Source organism: Eucalyptus grandis, chromosome 2 (genome assembly GCF_016545825.1).
Source record: "Eucalyptus grandis isolate ANBG69807.140 chromosome 2, ASM1654582v1, whole genome shotgun sequence".
NCBI classification, from domain to species: Eukaryota; Viridiplantae; Streptophyta; class Magnoliopsida; order Myrtales; family Myrtaceae; genus Eucalyptus; species Eucalyptus grandis.
The window spans coordinates 35184406-35202769 of NC_052613.1; the positions used below are offsets into that span (position 1 = coordinate 35184406).

At 38.4% G+C, this 18364-nt stretch overlaps 4 non-coding genes and 1 pseudogene across 4 annotated transcripts; all 5 read left to right on the plus strand.

The window, feature by feature from the left end:
* Nucleotides 1–1343: 1343 nt before the first annotated feature.
* LOC120291011 lies at nucleotides 1344–1509 on the plus strand. Its single transcript, XR_005548821.1, has one exon. It is a non-coding gene; the product is annotated as a U1 spliceosomal RNA (small nuclear RNA).
* Nucleotides 1510–2690: 1181 nt separating this feature from the next.
* On the plus strand, nucleotides 2691–2853 carry LOC120291010. Its single transcript, XR_005548820.1, has one exon. It is a non-coding gene; the product is annotated as a U1 spliceosomal RNA (small nuclear RNA).
* Nucleotides 2854–3765: 912 nt separating this feature from the next.
* On the plus strand, nucleotides 3766–3928 carry LOC120291009. Its single transcript, XR_005548819.1, has one exon. It is a non-coding gene; the product is annotated as a U1 spliceosomal RNA (small nuclear RNA).
* A 1811-nt stretch (nucleotides 3929–5739) lies between these two features.
* On the plus strand, nucleotides 5740–5883 carry LOC120291016 (annotated as a pseudogene).
* A 12274-nt stretch (nucleotides 5884–18157) lies between these two features.
* LOC120291018 lies at nucleotides 18158–18317 on the plus strand. The gene has a single exon (XR_005548826.1). It is a non-coding gene; the product is annotated as a U1 spliceosomal RNA (small nuclear RNA).
* The last annotated feature ends 47 nt before the right edge of the window (nucleotides 18318–18364 follow it).

Genomic DNA, 18364 nt, shown 5'->3' on the forward strand with positions numbered 1-18364 from the left:
ATCTATGTGTATTCTCATATCTAAAGTTAGATCTAAAATCTAATTTATACCCAAAAATATACTCATGGAAAAGTATAAATGCCATCCCATGCTCGCCACATGCCATTTCACTTTGCTCTATGATTGTCATGTCGCAAGACATGAGACAGAATTTCGCCCCGTGGCCTAACTTTGACCAATAAGATTATGGACTTATCATCCCGACGGTTATATCTTATTTAATTAAAATCTATTTAACTACAAAAAAGAAGAAGAAGATATAATTAAGTTAAATTCATCAAACTAAGGATAAAATATATTAATGAGTGACACAAATATTTTAAACGACATATATTTTCTTTAATGCCATGAAAGTTATTCAACAACGGATGAAATAAAACAATAGAGTTTATTTAATTCAAAACCTTGTTGGTCAACCAAAAACATTTCTCAATCCTCAAGAACAAAACACATGTTCCATGTTCCATGGACATAATATAGCACAAAATAGACACCATGGCACAATCAATTTTCTCCCCTTTGTTTGATCTTTTCTTTTTTTCTGGTCCAATCTTTGTTTGATACTTGAAGGTATATTCCTCGAATACTCGACTACTCATCCCTTCCCTTTGCCTTTTGCTTGCAACGAGTTCATATCTCTCGATTCTCTTTTTTCATTTGGATCGCATGCTATTCGCATAAGTTTTGTGTAATAGCAGTTGTTGCCATGAAAAACGACATCATAAGTTCCGAAATAAGAGATGCAATAAATGAAAATTGAAATCCTTCCATTGGCACACTGTCAAAATCATCTGTGCTCCCTCAAAGAAGATATCCAGCATGCTCCTTGGATGATTCTCTCCGGATATGCTCCTCGGATTCCCACTGTTGAATTCTCAAAAGGGCAAGAACCCCTCTCTCTCTCTTCCAGTCATGCCCATGGCTAGGCATCCTAACTTTCCGACTATAAAAATCACTATTTTTTACATTTATTGCGGATACAAATTCAAATACAAACACACAAAATCCCCACAAATGAAAATACTCGAGACCCCGAATCTGGCAACTTAATTAATCTTATGCCTGATTCGGCTTCTGCCTTTCCCCCCATTTCATAAGAATTGTTTTGAATGAGCATCTCCCAGGAGGAGGAACTGCCCTTTTCAATGCAAAATTCAGTTCATGCCTCATCACGGAACAAAAAAAGCGGAAAGGGCAACCTAAGAAGAACATGGCGAAAAACTTAAGACGAAAAGAATAGAAGCGGACGTTGCACCTCGAACGCGTCCCACATCGAATGCCACGACACAGGGGGGTGACGAGCGGCGGTATTTAAGGAAAGAGGAAAGAAGGGAGAAGGTTTCATACATACCTGGACGGGGTCGAATGGGTGATCAGGAAGGCCCATGGCCTAGGCCAAGTAGCCTTCATTGCACTCGACCGAAGGCGGACTCAGCCTAACATCTCCAAATCGGAGACTGTACGTCGTAATTTGTGGTAGCTGGGGGACAGCGTACGCGCCGACCCCCTCCAATTCCGTAACCCCAATCATAAATTCTTTTGTTTGTTGATTAATTTATTGATTTTCTGATAGCTTCTTGGTCGGGACGGGTCGAATCTAGTGAATTGGATTCGGAAGGAGATTTGGGGTTTGCCAGAAGTTGTGCTGAGTTGCAGTCGTCTGGTCCTTCTGCAGAAATGGGGCCGAGTGTAATTGAACATCGTTAAAAGGGTTTCCGGAAATAGTTTTGGGGAAGCAGAGGAATCAGGTTGCCGTTTGGATTTTGGTTGAGGCATATGAAGCGACTGCGCTCGTGTCGAGCGAGCTGTGTCCTTCTGCAGAAGTGGGGCTGAGTGTGATTGAACATCGTTGAAAGGGTTTCTGGAAATAGTTCTGGGGAAGCAGAGGAATAAGGTTGCCGTTTGGATTTCAGTTGAGGCATGAAGCGACTGCGCTCGTGTCGGGCAAGCTGTGTGGGATTGCAGAATTTCGGATCCCATCTTCGGGTTGTTCTGCAGATGTGGAATTTGATTCTGGTGCTCGAGATTGGGGATGGGTTCTTGGGCAAGATATGGAAGTAAAAAATGTATTCGTTCATCGGTTCTGGCGAGGTCCCGGATTGCCCGGAGCAGCACTGGGATGCTACACGCTTCTGCTTCGGAGAAAAAGAGAGATTGCAGACTGTAGTTATGTGCTATGCCCCCGGGAAAATGGATCGGAAGAAGGGTCCGCCGAATCAGTTGTCGGTGAAAAACCCAAAAACAAGAGAGAGTATAATTGAAATCCGTTGTGCAGAAAGATCAATCAGCGGCGACAGTGCGAACTTGTAGCAGATTATTGCAAAATCCTAGGGTCCTAGTAAGTTGCGACTTCAAAGAAAGATCACATTACATCTTTGTGTATATTCAGTGTTACTAGCCTACTATTAGTGAAGTGATATTTTAATATGCAATATGGTAAGCACCTAAGCAACAGCTCCAAATTCGTAGTGGACTAGTGTAAAATCCTAGGGTACTAGCAAGTTGGGAATTCAAAGAAAGATTACACTGATGCAGTGTATATTTGGTGTTGTTAACTTTGCCGGTGGAGACTGATATACAATATGCAAAGTACCTAAGTAGCAGCAAACTAGGAAGTCCCACATCGACAATTTGGTGAAGAGATAGAAGGAAGAGAGAGAATAAGAGGCATCTTGGCAACCCATTGCAACATACTTACCTGGACGGGGTCGATGGGCTATCAAGAAGGCCTATGGCCTAGGTTGGCGACCTCCATTGCACTCTAGGAGGGGCGCCCGCTTAAGGTCAGCCCAAGTTGGTTGAGCCTACGTCATAATTTGTGGCAGCGGGGGCCTGCGTTCGCGCGGCCCCTACCAATTCATAGTCCAAAATTGTCTGCCGCTTGTGCTTGTGAAAGCTTTAGTCCCCGAATGACTCGATGGCCGTTGCCCGAGTCCTTGTCGAGGTGCTTTGGTCTGATCAACTGCTTATTGCACGAGAGGTCATGCCCACGCAGTCAAATTGTACCTTTTAACAGAGCTTCTTGAGATTCACTGCACAACAAAGTCAGCAGAATCTGAAATGGCTGAACGAGTGAGTGCATCAGTTTCTTGGCAGCAGTGTTAATAATTAGGAATAACAACTAGCGATGCACCCCATGTCCGCCTAGACTCACTCCCAAGTAAATAACCATGGCCGCTTCTTGAAATGGATTACTTCCTCTAACGCGATGCATCTATCTGGTTTCTTATTTCCATAAACAGCGCCGTTAACATCTTCTGTGGATCCAAATTTTGGATAACTGGATGCTAGGAGTGAGAGATCAGATCATATTCTTGAGTTCGAGACAAGCGTTCTGACTTGAGTTCCATGTGGAAGAAATACAATGATGAAATGGGTTATGCCCCAGAGAAAAGAGTGATTGCAGATTGTAATTATGGGTTATGCCCCTGACAAAAAAAATGGATCGGGAGGAGGGTTGAATAGATTGCTGAAGATAGACCCGAAAACAAGAGACTTAGTAGCAACGCTTTGAATTCGTAGCTGACTAGAGCAAAAATCCTAGGGTAACTGTAATTTGTGACTTCAAGGAACATTGCACTTTCTGAATCTTGTTCCAAATGTGTACATTCGGTGTTGCTAGCCCGCCCTTGGTGAAGTAATATTTTAATATACGATATGGTAAGCACCTCAGTAGTAGTAAACTAGGAAGTCCCACATCGAAAACACAGTGAAGAGAGAGAAGGAAGAGAGAGAATAAGAAGCAGCCTGGCCCTCCTTTGCAACATACTTACCTGGACGGGGTCGATGGGCGATCAAGAAGGCCCATGGCCTAGGTTGGCGACCTCCATTGCACTCTCGGAGGGGCGCCCGCCTAAGGTCAGCCCAAGTTGGTTGAGCCTACGTCATAATTTGTGGCAGCGGGGGCCTGCGTTCGCGCGGCACCTATCAATCCATAGTCCCAAATGCCTGTAGTTAATGCCTTTTAAAGGTTGCATCACATAGCTAAGTGATTTGATGTTCGATGCCTGTCCTTGTCTATGTGCGTTGATCTGAATAACTTTTTGTAGAACCAGAAAGCATGCCCAAGCAGTGAAATTGTTAATTTTGACACAGCTTGCAAAGCTTCGCTACCCAACAAAGGCACCAGAATCTGAAATGGCTGAATGAGCGCATCAGTTTCTTGGCAACAGCGAATGCCCGTGGCTGGTTCCTGGAACAGCGTGGCTAACATCATCTGTGGTTCCGATTTGTGGATAAATGTATGCCGGGAATGAGAGATCGGATCATATTTTCCTTAAACTTGAGTTCGAGACAAGGTTTCTGAGTCTGACCCTGAGTCCTGTATGGAAGGAATACAACGATGAAATGGGGGCAAATCTTACTTTTGATTTAATTCTGTGTGTTCCCATCAAATATGTCCGGTTGAAGAGCGACAAAGAAAAGGGACCAATCACAACTTTCGAAACCTGCTTCCCTGGACCCGGTTGACAGGCATCAAGAAGGCCTATATGGCCTGGGCTAGTGACCTCCATTGCACTCTTGTAGGGGCGCCAAGTCTAAGGTCTGCCCAAGTCGCAAAGCCGATCGTGCAGCCCGTATTAATTATATTTTGTGGTAACGGAGGATTCGAGAGCGGTCTATCATCTAGAATCATTCAATCATCATTCACTAATAGTAGATGATTGAACGGCACTTACAAAATCATTTGGTTCTTGTTCAAGTATTATCTCATATTGCTTTAATAACGGTTCTGAACATTTATATTCATGTGGTCTCTCTCTATCTATTAGTTTAAGTTTTTGGGTTGAACTTTCTAACATGGTATTAGAATTTGATCAAAATTCAATAGTTCTTTTTTTATCTCCAAACTCGATGCTACACAATCAAGTGTTCAGCCTGATTCATGTGTTTGGTCTCTCAACTTCATTTTTGGCATGAAAACACTAGTTTAGCCACAAAATAAAGAATAAACTTCGAATGTCACAATACATTCTACTTTTTGACAGATTAAATCAGAGGTTTCTTATGAATAATTAGTCCATGAGAACACAGTAGGGAATCGGTTTATGCTTAAGCAGATCATTCAACTAATCATGAATGCATCCGAACTTTACTTCAGATGACGTTGGCGATTATGGCATAAGATTGGATAAGTCCATTTGCAGCAGGAGCTGCTCACAGGTAGGAATTCGACACATAATCGGCCCATGAACTACAAGCATACATTCAGTGTCACGGGACCGTGTCAAAGTAGCATAGGCAAGAACAATGAAGTAAAATGCGTTCGTTTATCAGTTTTGGTGAGGCCTCGGATTAGCCGAAGCAGCAATGGATGCCCTATATGCTACTCCAGAGGAAAGAGCGTTTGCAAGTTGTATTTATGGGTTATGCCCCTGACAAAAATGGATCAATTTGAATAGATTACCGATAAAAACCCAAAAACAAGAGATAATATATTTGGACATCTCGTGCATAAAGATTGATCAGTAGCAACAGACGTGAGTTCGTAGCAGACTAGAGCAAATATCCCAAGGTACTTGTAATTTGTGACTTCAAATATAGGTTGCACTGCACCTTTTCAATCTTGTACCGAAAGTGTAATGGTAAATGTTGCTAGAATGCCTGTAGCGATGTTATATTTTAATACGCAATATGATAAGTACCTAATAGTGGTAAACTAGTATGTCCCATAATGACAAGATGGTGAAGAGAGAAGGAAGAGAGAGAATCAGAAGCAGCCTCACAACCAATTGCAACATACTTACCTGGACGGGGTTGATGGATGATCAAGAAGGCCCATGGCCTAGGTCGGAGGGGCTCCTGCCTAAACTCAGCCACCCAAGTTGGTTGAGCCTATGTCATAATTTGTGGCAGGAGGGCTAGTGTTCACGCGGCCCCTACTAATTTGTAGTTGAAAAGGAATAACAGTCATATTTGTGTTCGGTAATGTGCATTTTGAGCTGCGGAGTGGTATGCTCATTTGGAATTGGTAGATGTTTAACAGAATGTATGCTATCATTTGGGGTCAATTAGTGTGGTTCAGTCCAGTTCGATTCTAATACAAAAGATGGTACTGGTGGTTTCGTTTCGCCTTTTCTTTTCCAAACTGTTTAGGTTATGTTTGGTTGGGTCCGGCTTCCAAATAAATTAAAACCGCCCCCTTGCTCACCCTTTTGGTCGGGGAGGTTTTAATCAAGATAGATAGATGATGACAAAAGTATAGCGCAAGTGTAAAAACTTGGCATGGGGTAGCACGAGGTGATACTTAAGTGCGAAAACTTTCAAAAGGTACCCTTACGTACCACTTTAAAAAATAAAAATAAATAGGATACTTAATTGCCAAGTTCGGCGAGCGTAGCCGAAAATCTAACATGGCTTATTTTTAATAATATAAGTGGTTTACGTGGCTTGTCGAAAGCTTACTCAAATGACTTTATTTGGTCATAAAATTGAATTTTAATATAAATATTAATTAAAATAGAAAAATTAAATTATATAAAAGGATATGCATTAAATTTTTCCAATCAATATATATATTAAAATTCAATTTTGGGCAAAATGATGTTATTATGGTTTTATCTAGCCACATCAACACAAAAAATGACATTTTACACTTATCTCATCAAAAAAATATAACGTTAGTAGTTTGATCGGAATTTCTTAATGTTAGCACTTAAATGTTCAAATTTTCTCCTATTTTAGTACTTAAGTGTACTTTTTGGAACTTTTGGTAGCTAAGTTTCCTCCCATCCCAAGTTTTGGCACTTGCAGTGTCCAATCAAAATAAAAAAGACAAAAGAAACAAATCAAATAATCATTGTATTGATCTCACAAAGTCTCCATTATGTTCATGCCCTGCACATTAGGAAAATTTGAGCTTGGACCTTTCAAATGAGATATTCTCCTATATGCGCATAAAACCACTCCATCAAATAACATTAACAACCATTCTACCTTTACGTGATAAAACACAATCTTACAAGTTTTTGAGAGACAAAGAACAATTGTAGGAATGCTCACACTCAGTCAAGTCTGTCAACAAAGATATGCTTGATGGAATAGGTACCTCCATAGATGTGCCTTGCATGTCCCTGAAAACCTAATGTCGTAATATAATAACACCCTTTGAGTATCTCATAAGTCATGTAAATAAATCTTTTGGCCTTAATTGAGAAGGATGGGGATATGGGCAATCTTGTCACTTTGGTCCAATTCTTGAAAAATTCATGTATCTTTCCTGATAATGTGCTTCCATCTATATGATTGCAAGTGGTCTATGGATCAAAATCCCTGAAAGGAAATTTAGTATGTTGAGAAATAAAACATATGATGATGCCACTTACAAATCTTCTAATTTCTTCAGATTGCCAAGGGATTCGAGAATTGTTCCCATGAAAATATTAGTAATGAGAAGGCTGCAAAATAAAAAAGTAAAAAAAAAAAAAAAAATCTAGTAGGAATACTAAAGGATCAAGTCTCAATATATAAGTGTACATAATATAGAACAAATTGTATTTTCATCTCCCCAAACAAAGAGACACTTCGTTCCAATTTAAGCAGGAAGATTTTAGAGTCAAATTTTTTATTTCATAATCTCACAATCAATCTCAAAAACATTAAGAAAGGACTTTTGTAATGTGTTATCCAGGTAAAAGTGTGCCAATTAATGTACCCCAATTTACTTACGGTTTCGTTAAGTGGCTCAAGTTTTCAATGTTTGGCTCAAGAGCGCCTTCAAGCAGATTGTCTTCTAATACACTAGCATAGCCATAATTTATCACTACTAGGTCTAACACATTCTCAATACAAAGATATGTGATCTATAGCAAGTCTTATAGCTCCTTCGGAATGGTGGTGTTGCCAATTTCCTTGGGGATACCACTTATGTGATTTCCAAGTGAACTGAAGCACCAGAGTGAAGACAAAAGTATGCTTCTTTTGAACTCCTAATTAAATGGGATATTAATCTCTAATGCATGATAAGGTTTACTTACAAAATCCTAAGTGGTATCCTAACGAGAGCCATGGGGAGCAACCACTAATGTAGTTACAAGTGAGCTCTCTACTTGCAAAGAATGCTCACTTTAGAACTTCTAAAATTCTCAAGCAATAGTTTGCTAAACTTCTAACAAATTAGTTGATGTAGATTCCCAAGATTACTACAGTTCTCAAACAGATACATGCTTGAGAAAATTGATAATTAGGTGCTTAAAAAAGATCAATCAAGAATTATGGAAAACGTTATCAATAATAAGCTAAGGTGGAATCATAATAGTTTTCACCCAGCTCATAGCATGTTTTTCTATGATTTCCCCTATAGGGCATTGGTTCCCAAACCACGGGTCCAGTGGAACCAGTCACTTTTTGTTTTTTCCATTACTTGATGCTATGTGCTAGTCCAACTTAATCAGCTGCTCATCTCATCCTAGGAAGAGAGAGAGATTTTAGTTGAATGCCCATTAATAGCACATTAATTAGCTTAAGGAAAACATCTTTTACCAAAATGTGCGCGGGCGACACTATTGTTCTCCAGATATCTGTATACTAGCAACAATTGATTTCCTTCAATGTAGCAGCCATAAAACTATACGAGATTTGGGTGTTGGAGAGTAGATATAATGCCTATCTCTTTAAGAAATTCATGATTTATTTAATGCGATCTCAAAGAAAGGCTTGAGCTCACTGACTAGCTTACGCATGTGACTCAGGAGCGACTCACGTGCGACTCATGTATAAATATTAATTAAGATTAATAAAAATTTAAATTATATAAAAATATCTACATTATATTTCTTTTAATTAATATTTATATTGAAATTCAATTTTGAGCAAAAAGATGTCATTTTGGATTTATTTGGCTACGTCAGCGCAAAAAACGACGTTGTTTTGCACTTATCTCGTTGGAAAAATGCCACGTTAGCCATTTGATTAGAATTTCTCGTCATTGACACTTAAGTATTCAATTTTTCTCCGATTTTGGCACTTAAGTGTACCTTTTGAAACTTTTGACAGTTAAGTATCCTTCTTCTGTACTAAGTTTTGGCACTTGCGGTGTCCAATCAGAATAATAAGAGACAAAAGAGACAAATCAAATATTCATTGTATTGAGCTCACAAAGTCTCCATTATATTCATGCCCTACAAATTAGGAAAATTTGGGCTTGGACCTTTCAAATCAGATGTTCCTCTAGACGGGCATAAAACCACTTCATCACTTAACATTAACAACCATTCTACCTTTTTTTGATAAAACACAATCTTACAAGATTATGAGAGACAAAGAACAATTGCAGGAATGCTCACACTCAGTCAATTTTGTCAACAAAGATATGCTTGATGGAATAGGGCCCTCCATAGATGTGTCTGCATGTTCCTGAAAACTTAATGTCGTAATATAAGAACACCTTTCAAGTATCTCATAAGTCATAAATAAATCTTTTGTCCCTAATTGAGAAGGGTGGGGATACGAACAATCTTGTAATTTTGGTCCAATTCTTGAAAAAATCATGTATCTTTCCTAATGATGTGCTTCCATCTATATGATTGCCAATGGTCTATAGATCAAAATGCCTCAAAGGAAATTCAATATGTTGAAAAATAAAATGTATGATGCCACTTACAAATCTTCTAATTTTTTCATATTGCAAAGGGAGTTGAGTATTGTTCCCAAGAAAATATTAGCAGCTAGAAGGCTGCCAAAAAAAAAAAAATCTAGGAATTAGGGATACTAAAGGACCAAATCTCAATGTATAAGTGTACATAGCATAGAACAAAGTGTATTTTCATCTCCCCAAACAAAGAGGAACTTCGTTCCAATTTAAGCAGGAAGGTTAGAGTCAAAATTTTTATTTCAGAATCTCACAATCAAGAGAGCGCACGGACATCAAGAAAGGACTTTTGAAATATGTTATCCAAGAAAAAGTGTGCCAATTGATGTACTCTAATTTACTTACAGTCTTGTTGAGCAGCTTAAGTTTCCAATATTTGGCTCAAGAGCGCCTTCAAGCAGATTGTCCTCTAATACACTAGCATAGCCATAACTTATCACTATAAGATCTAATACATTCTCAATACAAAGGTATGTGATTTATAGTAAGTCTTATAGCTCATTCAGTGCATGGTGATGTTGCCAATTTCCTTGGGAATACCACTTATGTGATTTCCAGGTGACTTGAAGCACCAAAGTGAAGACAAAAGTATGCTTCTTTTGAACTCCTAATTAAATGGGATAATGATCTCTGATGCATGATAAGGTTAACTTACAAAATGCTAAGTGGTATCCTAGTGAGAGTTGTGGGGAGCAATCCACTAATGTAGTTATGAGTGAGGTCTCTACTTGCAAAGAATGCTCACTTTGAACTTTTAAAATTCTCAAGCAATAGTCTGCTAAACTTCTGACAAATTAGTTGATGTAGATTCCCAAGATTGCTACAATTCTTACACAGATACAAGCTTGAGAAAATTGATAATCAGGTGCTTAAGAAAGATCAATCAAGAATTACGGAAAACGTTATCAATAATAAGATAAGGTGGAATCATAATAGTTTTCACCCAACTCATAGCATGTTTTTTTGTGATTTCCTCTATGGGTGATTGGTTCCCATTTCCCATAATTAGGAACTAAGGACCAGATCGGTTGGTCTTAGAAATGGGAACCAAACTGAGCTACTGGTCCAATGGAATCGGTCGCTTTCTTTTTTTTCACTATTTGGTGCTATATGCTAGTTCAACTCATTCAACCGCTCATCTTATCTAGAGAGAGAGAGAGAGAGAGAGAGAGAGAGATCAACTCATTCAACCGCTCATCTTATCTGAGAGAGAGAGAGAGAGAGAGAGAGAGAGAGAGAGAGAGAGAGAGAGAGAGAGAGAGAGAGAGAGATCAACTCATTCAACCGCTCATCTTATCTGAGAGAGAGAGAGAGAGTAGTTGAATGCTGGAATTGTTTCATAATAGTCTTGTTCCTATAATTTACGTTGGTAGATATAATTCCCATTGATTAAGTCTGCTTTTGAAGTATGTTCCGTAGTTTCTCTTGAAGCTTCCCATGGTTAAAACTGCTATTAAGGTCTAGACGACCACTCCAAATGAGTAATTTTTCCACTCGAGAAAGTTGACCTGTTTTTTCTATTCATCTTCCCATCTTCGGAAGGGAAAGGATAACTCCCCCATGCTCATTAATACCATATTAGTTAGCTTAGGAAAAAGTATCTTTTACCAAAAGGTGCGGTAGCGATACTATTTTTCTCCAGATATTCATAAAGTACCAATAATTGATTTCTTCAATGCAACAGCCGTAAAACTATACGAGATTTGGGTGTTGGAGAGCATATATCAAGCTTATCTCATTGAGAAATTCATGATTTGATTAATGTAATCTCAAATAAAGGCCCGAGTTTACTGACCAGATTGCACGTGTGACTCGTGTACGACTCATGAGCGACTCACGTGCGATTTACGTGTAACTCACGTGCGATTTTTATGTTCAATACCTTGGCATTTATTTCCTCATCAAGTAGCACATTTGTCTCTTTTATGTTCTTATGAACAATTTTCAATCTAGATTCCTCGTGAAGTTAAGCCAATCTCCTTGCTCTTCCCAAACATAATTCTTTCTTGTGGCCTAGTCTAACTCAATCCGGTGCTCATCTCATCTTTTTGGGGGTTGGGGTGGGGTGGGGGAAGAGAGAGAGATGAATGCGCATTAATAGCATATTAATTAGCTTAAGGAAAGCATCTTTTGCCAAAAAGTGTGGGGGCGGCACTATCGTTCTTCAATATTTGTGAACTAGCAACAACTGTTTTCCTTCAATGTAGCAGCTGCAAAACTATATGCGATTTGGGTACTAGAGAGCAACTATCATGCCTATCTTGTTGATTTAGAAGAAAGTTGCTTCATAGCAATTATAGTTCCATTCGACAGTATTCTCTAAAATTAATCATACGACCACAACTGATCAAATGTTATTTCATTAACAAAATGATTAGCTTGATAAGATGTGGGTTGGTAAATCTAAAACAAAGACACATATTGAATTATCAAACGCTTCCTTCACAATGAATGGATGATGAAGTTATAAACATATTGTGAATTGCCTTGTAAACTAGACCAAACCCCCATTCACTATCTTATTCACAGAGTTGAAGTTGCCCATAGTAGTTTTGATTTGCCTTAAAGTGAAATAGCCAACTTAGAGATCATAGCCAAGTTGGAGATCTAGCAAACGTAATTAAAAAAAAAAAAATCAAGGTGTATATCAGGAAAGTGACAGTAATGACTTAAGGAAAAGCACAATTCTACAACAAATTCTCAATCGGAAGAGTGATTCACTTATATGGTCATGCCTCACAGAAATGCAATCCTAGTTAAAAAAAACAAAATGCCAACTTTTGTGGTGTCACAATTTACTTATAAGAATTCCAAAAAACAAAAAAAAAAAAAAAGTAGACAAATACAATTTTGAATTAAGCATCACACTTCTATGGTGAATTACAGAGTGACACATTCCTGCATGAGTAGATATGTCAGTATGATAATCTCACCTAGATCTTCAATTTCTCTACCGCTTAAGAATCATGTTAGCCAAAGAACTAGTAATATCAAAACAAAGAGAATCACTTAAGCTCCCACGATTCCAGTGATTACTCTAGCTGATAGTCTAGGGCTTCCAATATCAGAGTCTACGAGCAAGAAAAAAATGACCAATTTATACGTGGATTCTTCAATAACCATTAGAGGAAAGAATGATAGAGATTTGTGCATTCAGCATTGACTTACTTGGTGTCACTACAATAGTGGAAACAAGCAGTCCATAGGTACCTCTATTTGGCCATGAATCCTTTCCCTTACCAATACAAATGAATTTCCTAAGTACTGTCATTCCCAATAATATTATCAAAGCCATTGTATATGCCTTTCATGAGCAAAGAGTCCTCACTTCTCAATTATTAGGGACATCATCATAATCACATCTCACGCTAGGGAAAAGGATGCCTCTTTAAAATATCCTAAGATCTTGTAGTAGTATGAGGAAGTCTTTTTCGCTTCAAGCCTTCTGCATAGGGACAAAAGCCTAAACAAGCACCCTGTAACATTTCTTAGATATCCCTGTAATTTTCCACTGACGAAGTATCCAGGAGTTCTCTATACAAGCCAACGAAGTGTCCCTAAGTCAAAAACCTGAGACGCCATTGATCGGACATCCTGCTAGTTTTTTGTACAAGCTACCAGGGACGATTTTGTCACGTTCCCTATAGCACTTGCATGATATTAAAGTATAGCCACGTCTAATTATAATGAGAATGACAACTTTCAAAGCGTATAAATGAGCTTTGCATTAGAGAGCATAAATTCTGAGAAAAAAATCAAATAGGGAGATCATTTTCTCAAAAAGGAACAAAGTAGACCTCACCTCAAATAATGGCTGAAATTGGCCACTTTTTCAAAAAAACACCCAAAGTGGGTCTTTTCTCAAATGAAAGCTTGAATTGGTTAATTTAGTTTCAAACAAAGGCATAAGCTCATGGACCAGCTTGGACGTGCGACTCAGGTGCAACTTGGGTGCGGTCTCATGCACTACTCACATGCTTATTCCGACAGCAACCTTAAGAAGACAAGAATCAAGAACCTCATTTGTTAAGAGAAATTTGAAAAAAATATCACTTTGGATGTGGTTTTTGAAGTGTGGTTCTTGGACAACCTGACACTTTTGCTAATTCTAATGTTTGCACAATTGAGCTTATCATCATTCTTATTTAACATGAACAAATTGACGGTATTATGAATTGGCGAAATCATCCCTAATATTCTATATTGATCTTCTAAGTTTCAAGTCAATATCAATTACTCCATCATTGTATCTTGCCAAGCTTGATGCAATTCATGACAAGATCAAATCAAGTATGAATGAGAATTTACGAAACCAAGCAAAACACAAGTGTGGTCACAAAGTGAAATGCAATTTGGCAAGCAATTTCGCTGCATAAAATTCTGTTCAATATCAATGTCAACATCAGATAATTACAGGTTAAAATCAAGCCACTCGGCGAGCTGGAGGAAGCTCATAGGTCTCCTGCATGACTAATAGAACTAGTCAAGAACAGATCAAAACTCTAAAAATCATATATAAAGACGAAATTCAACATAGATTTATGGTGTGTTTGTTTTACGAAAAACAATTTCCAGGAAAACATTTTTCTCATTTTCCAGTGTTTAGTTCATTTAGGAAAATGAGTTAACGGAAAATGTTTTCATTCCAAAGCTTAAATTCAGGAAAACGATTTCCCTTTTGAAAAACCGGAAAACGTTTTCCAAAATATTTTAAGGTCCTTGCTTGATAAAAATTTATTATTAAAAAGAATTTCTAATTAAAAATTTTGAATTTGTTATTATTATATCTTTTCTTTTCTTTCTTTCTTTTTCTTATTTTCTCTTTTTTTTTTTGCCTATGAACATAAACCCTAACTCCTCCTCCCCTCTCTCCTTCTCCTTCGCCCCTCCTTTTCGTCACTACCGCCTCCTCCAACCCTAGCCCCTCCTGCGCTCCCGTTGGCTTCGCTCCCTCCTCTTCCTCTTCGTTGGCGTCTTCTACACTTTCAATCATTTTTCAAATGCAATCCAAACATCAGAAAATATTTTCAGTCACGTATCACCAAACAAAGGAAAACTAACCGTTTTTCTAGAAAATGGTTTTCTGGAAAACATTTTCCAAAAACGTTATGTTTTTTGTGAAACAAACACACCTTTACTTAAATACACTCTACGAGAGGCTGCCCCATCTCCCAAGCAACAATTTGTTTTTTTTTTCCCTATTTCCTTCCACTCATTGCCGAGCCTCCATGATGCTTTGCCAACTAACCCTTGTCAGCCATAGATGAGGGCAATCCTCATTAGAGGCCGGTAAGGGATGCCCTCATAGATCTAGCAATGGTGGCCCTTTCCTAATCTGGGTGACCCTTGTTGGTGGCCAACAACCACTGCCAGCCATGGTCGAAGCCCGGCGATTGATGGAGGAAATAGGGGACAAGGAGAAAAGAGAAAGGAAAGAGGAAAATCAGAAATAATTATAAATGTAAAAAACATTACAAAAATCATTCACGTTAGCAATTTCGGCCAAAATTATACAAAAGGATTACATTAGCCAATAATTAAAAAATTATAACTAAATTAGCAAATCGATTTGATAAAAACGAAAAATAGCAAATCGTCACAAGGTTCAAGACTAAATTGGCATAATTAACAAGTTCATAACCAAATTAACGCTGTATAATAAGTTGAGAACTAAATTGGTACAATTGAAATATTTAAAATTGATAAACACTGCACAATATGTTTAGGACATTTTGGACAATTATCCCATATAATTTTCGATTATCATTTCGATGAAACTAAGGGTCTGTTTATTTCGCGGAAAATTGGCCATTTCCGGAAAACATTTTCCCGAAGTCATTTTCCAGGAAAATGACTATATTTTCCGATGTGCGGCTAAAACCTCGAACTTTGAGTGGAAAATATTTTCCACCGTTTGTTAGCTAATTTAATTATTTGGGAAAAATTATCAAAAAATTGAATTTTAATATTTTTAATTGACCAATTTTTTTTTGTTATTTTAAATTTTTTAAAATGAATTTTTAATTATTTGTTCTTTTTAAATCAAAATTTTTATTATTTATTATTTTTTCTTTCTTTTTCTTTTCCTTCCTCCTCCTTCTTCCTTCTCCTTCCTCCTTCCTCCGCCGCCGCACGCCTGACGATGGCCGGCTACCTAGCGGCCGACGAAGACCCGCCGCGCATCCGGTGAGCTTAAGGCTCGGTCGATCTCGCCCAAGCTTGCCGGAGATTCGCCGGCTCGGCGAGCCGCGTGCTTGCCGGATTTGGGAGTGGAGCTCGGGCTCGCTTGGATCGGGAGCTCGAGCTCCGCCGCGCGCATCTTTGCCTCAGCCGACAAGGCTCCGCCTCACCTAATCTCGGCGAGGCCCGAGCTCACCGGGCTCGGGTGAGCTTGGCTTCCCTAGATCGGGCTAGGTGGAGCCTCGCTGGCCTGGGGCGAAGCTCGAGCTAGCTCGTGGCCGCAGCTGGTCGCTGGTTGCCGGCCTCTGTCGTGGCCGGCGACTGGCCAAGCTAAGGAAGAAAGATGAAAAGGAAAGAAAGAAAAAGAAAAAGAAAGCATAAAAATAAAACAAAAATGTGTTGGTGAAAAGAGACAAGTGGAAGAAGTTATGGAAAATGTTTTCCTCATCTTTGAAGGTTATTTTTTTCCATGGATGGAAAACATTTTCCTTGAGTAGTTTATTTTCCATGAAACGAACACCGAAAAATCCGAAACACGTTTTCCTGAAAGTCATTTTCCGTAAAACGAATGGACCCTAAAGATGAAATTTGTTTCCAGTTTTCAGTTTTTTGTTTTCCTGAAAACATGTTTAATTTGAAGACTAAAATTTCAATAAAAATGGGAATTTTGAAAACATGTTCGGTGTGTCCTTGCAATCGTTTTTCCAATCAGTATACTCCGTCCTCTTATTTAACATCTTTAAAGAAACTAATGTGGTAAGACGAAATTAATCCGGTTAATACATCATTTTTTTTTTTTCTCTTGATCAAATTGTTGCTAAACTATTAATTTGCAGCACGTCCATGATAGATCAGGTTAGGTTTAGAAGGCATGGCTTCGGTAAATTCAGGACCATGAATTCTACTTATAGCACATGGCCAGTTGTCATGATTAATTACAACACTGAACCTTGTCTTTGCATCTAACAATCTTCAGTCATCTTGTCGGGAAAGGTATTGTGGGAGGGGGTTGATGCGTATGATGCCCCCATTGTTTCAGATTGCAAGCGACTCTTCTCAGGAAGATTAATTATTTTCCCACGACAGAAGTAGAGTGTAAGTGCGAAAACTTAGCATGGGAACACTAAGTGCCAAAACTTCCAAAAAGTTTACTCACTTCTTTTTTTTATAAAGTCAAGTCCAGCGAGTCCGGCAAGAGTAGCTGAAAATCTAACATAGCTTATTTTTAATAATATAAGTGGTCTAAGTGACTTGCCATAAAGCTTATTCGGCAATGAAGATGCAAAACGACGTTGTTTTGTCCCAAAATTGAATTTTAATATAAATATTAATTAAAACAAACAAAAATCGATAGAACGGCTATGACTGTAATAGAAGAGCCAACTTGGGATGTATCTAATCTTCAACCTGCTCTTTGCTATATCTTGTATCTCTTGCTAAGAGTTTTAGTAGGCAAAAGCGGGACCGTCATTGGCAGAATTCTTCTGCTGTACATATTCACTTAAGAAGGGATACCGTCACTTGATACATCCGGGTTCTTCTGCACAGCTAGCTGCAAGTGAAAACATCTGCATACATACGGTAAACTGAGGCCAGAATCGAACGCTTTTTGTTTAAACATAGAATCCTTCTAGTCACAAGTTAAAAGATCAACGCGTTTCACGGGTGAGTTCTTTTGTTGGGGTTTATTCCACATCAATTATGGAAGAGGCAAGTGGTCAATAATGCAGGAGCAGGAATACAATCCATTAATTGGCAATGAAGCAAAACTTTTGCAGCAGATCTATTCACTTTCATATGAATTAGGCGAATATGAAAAGCCATATAATCTGCATTTTGAACCTTATTAGTATTCATACTTATAAACTGACCAGCCCCTTCCGTAATCGATGTGGGATAAACCTCAAAACTTTTTTTTTTAAGCGACGAAATGACAACCAAATAGGGGCTATAAAGTTGTTGACACAAAAAGGAAAAACAAAAAAAGAGGAGCGAATAAGCGTGAGAAAAGAAATGAAGTAATAGCATAATCTGAGATTGCCAAACAAATCATCAACTTTTATTGTTAATTCTTCAGCACATCACTTAGGGAAGTTCACATGAGAAGTCAAATAACATGAAACATGGAAATAATACCAAAGGAGAAGCAGCAAATTCTTTAGCAGACTTTGAGGTTGAAGTTCAAATTCGAATATAAGTACTCATTTGGATTCATATTTCATAAACAGTGCCCTCGACATCTTTTCTGGTGCCAAATCATGAATAAACAGATGTACAGAGAATTGGAACTAAGAGAACATCTTCCTATATTAAATAGAAGCATTTTGAGTCTGACTATAGTCCCACTTAATAAAACTAACAATGATGAAATGCAGGAAGTCCCTGCCAAAGCTAACGTGGATGGGTCGATGGGCGATTAAGATGGTCCATGGCCTAGGTTAACGGTCTCCATTGCACACCGGTCGGTGTGTTGGCCTATGGTTTAATCATTGCAGTGGACCCATGTCATGATCTGTGTTCGCAAGAGCCTCACAAATATGAACTCAAAATGTTAATGCACCTGTAAGCTGATGGATGGCAATTTGTCTCAAGAAT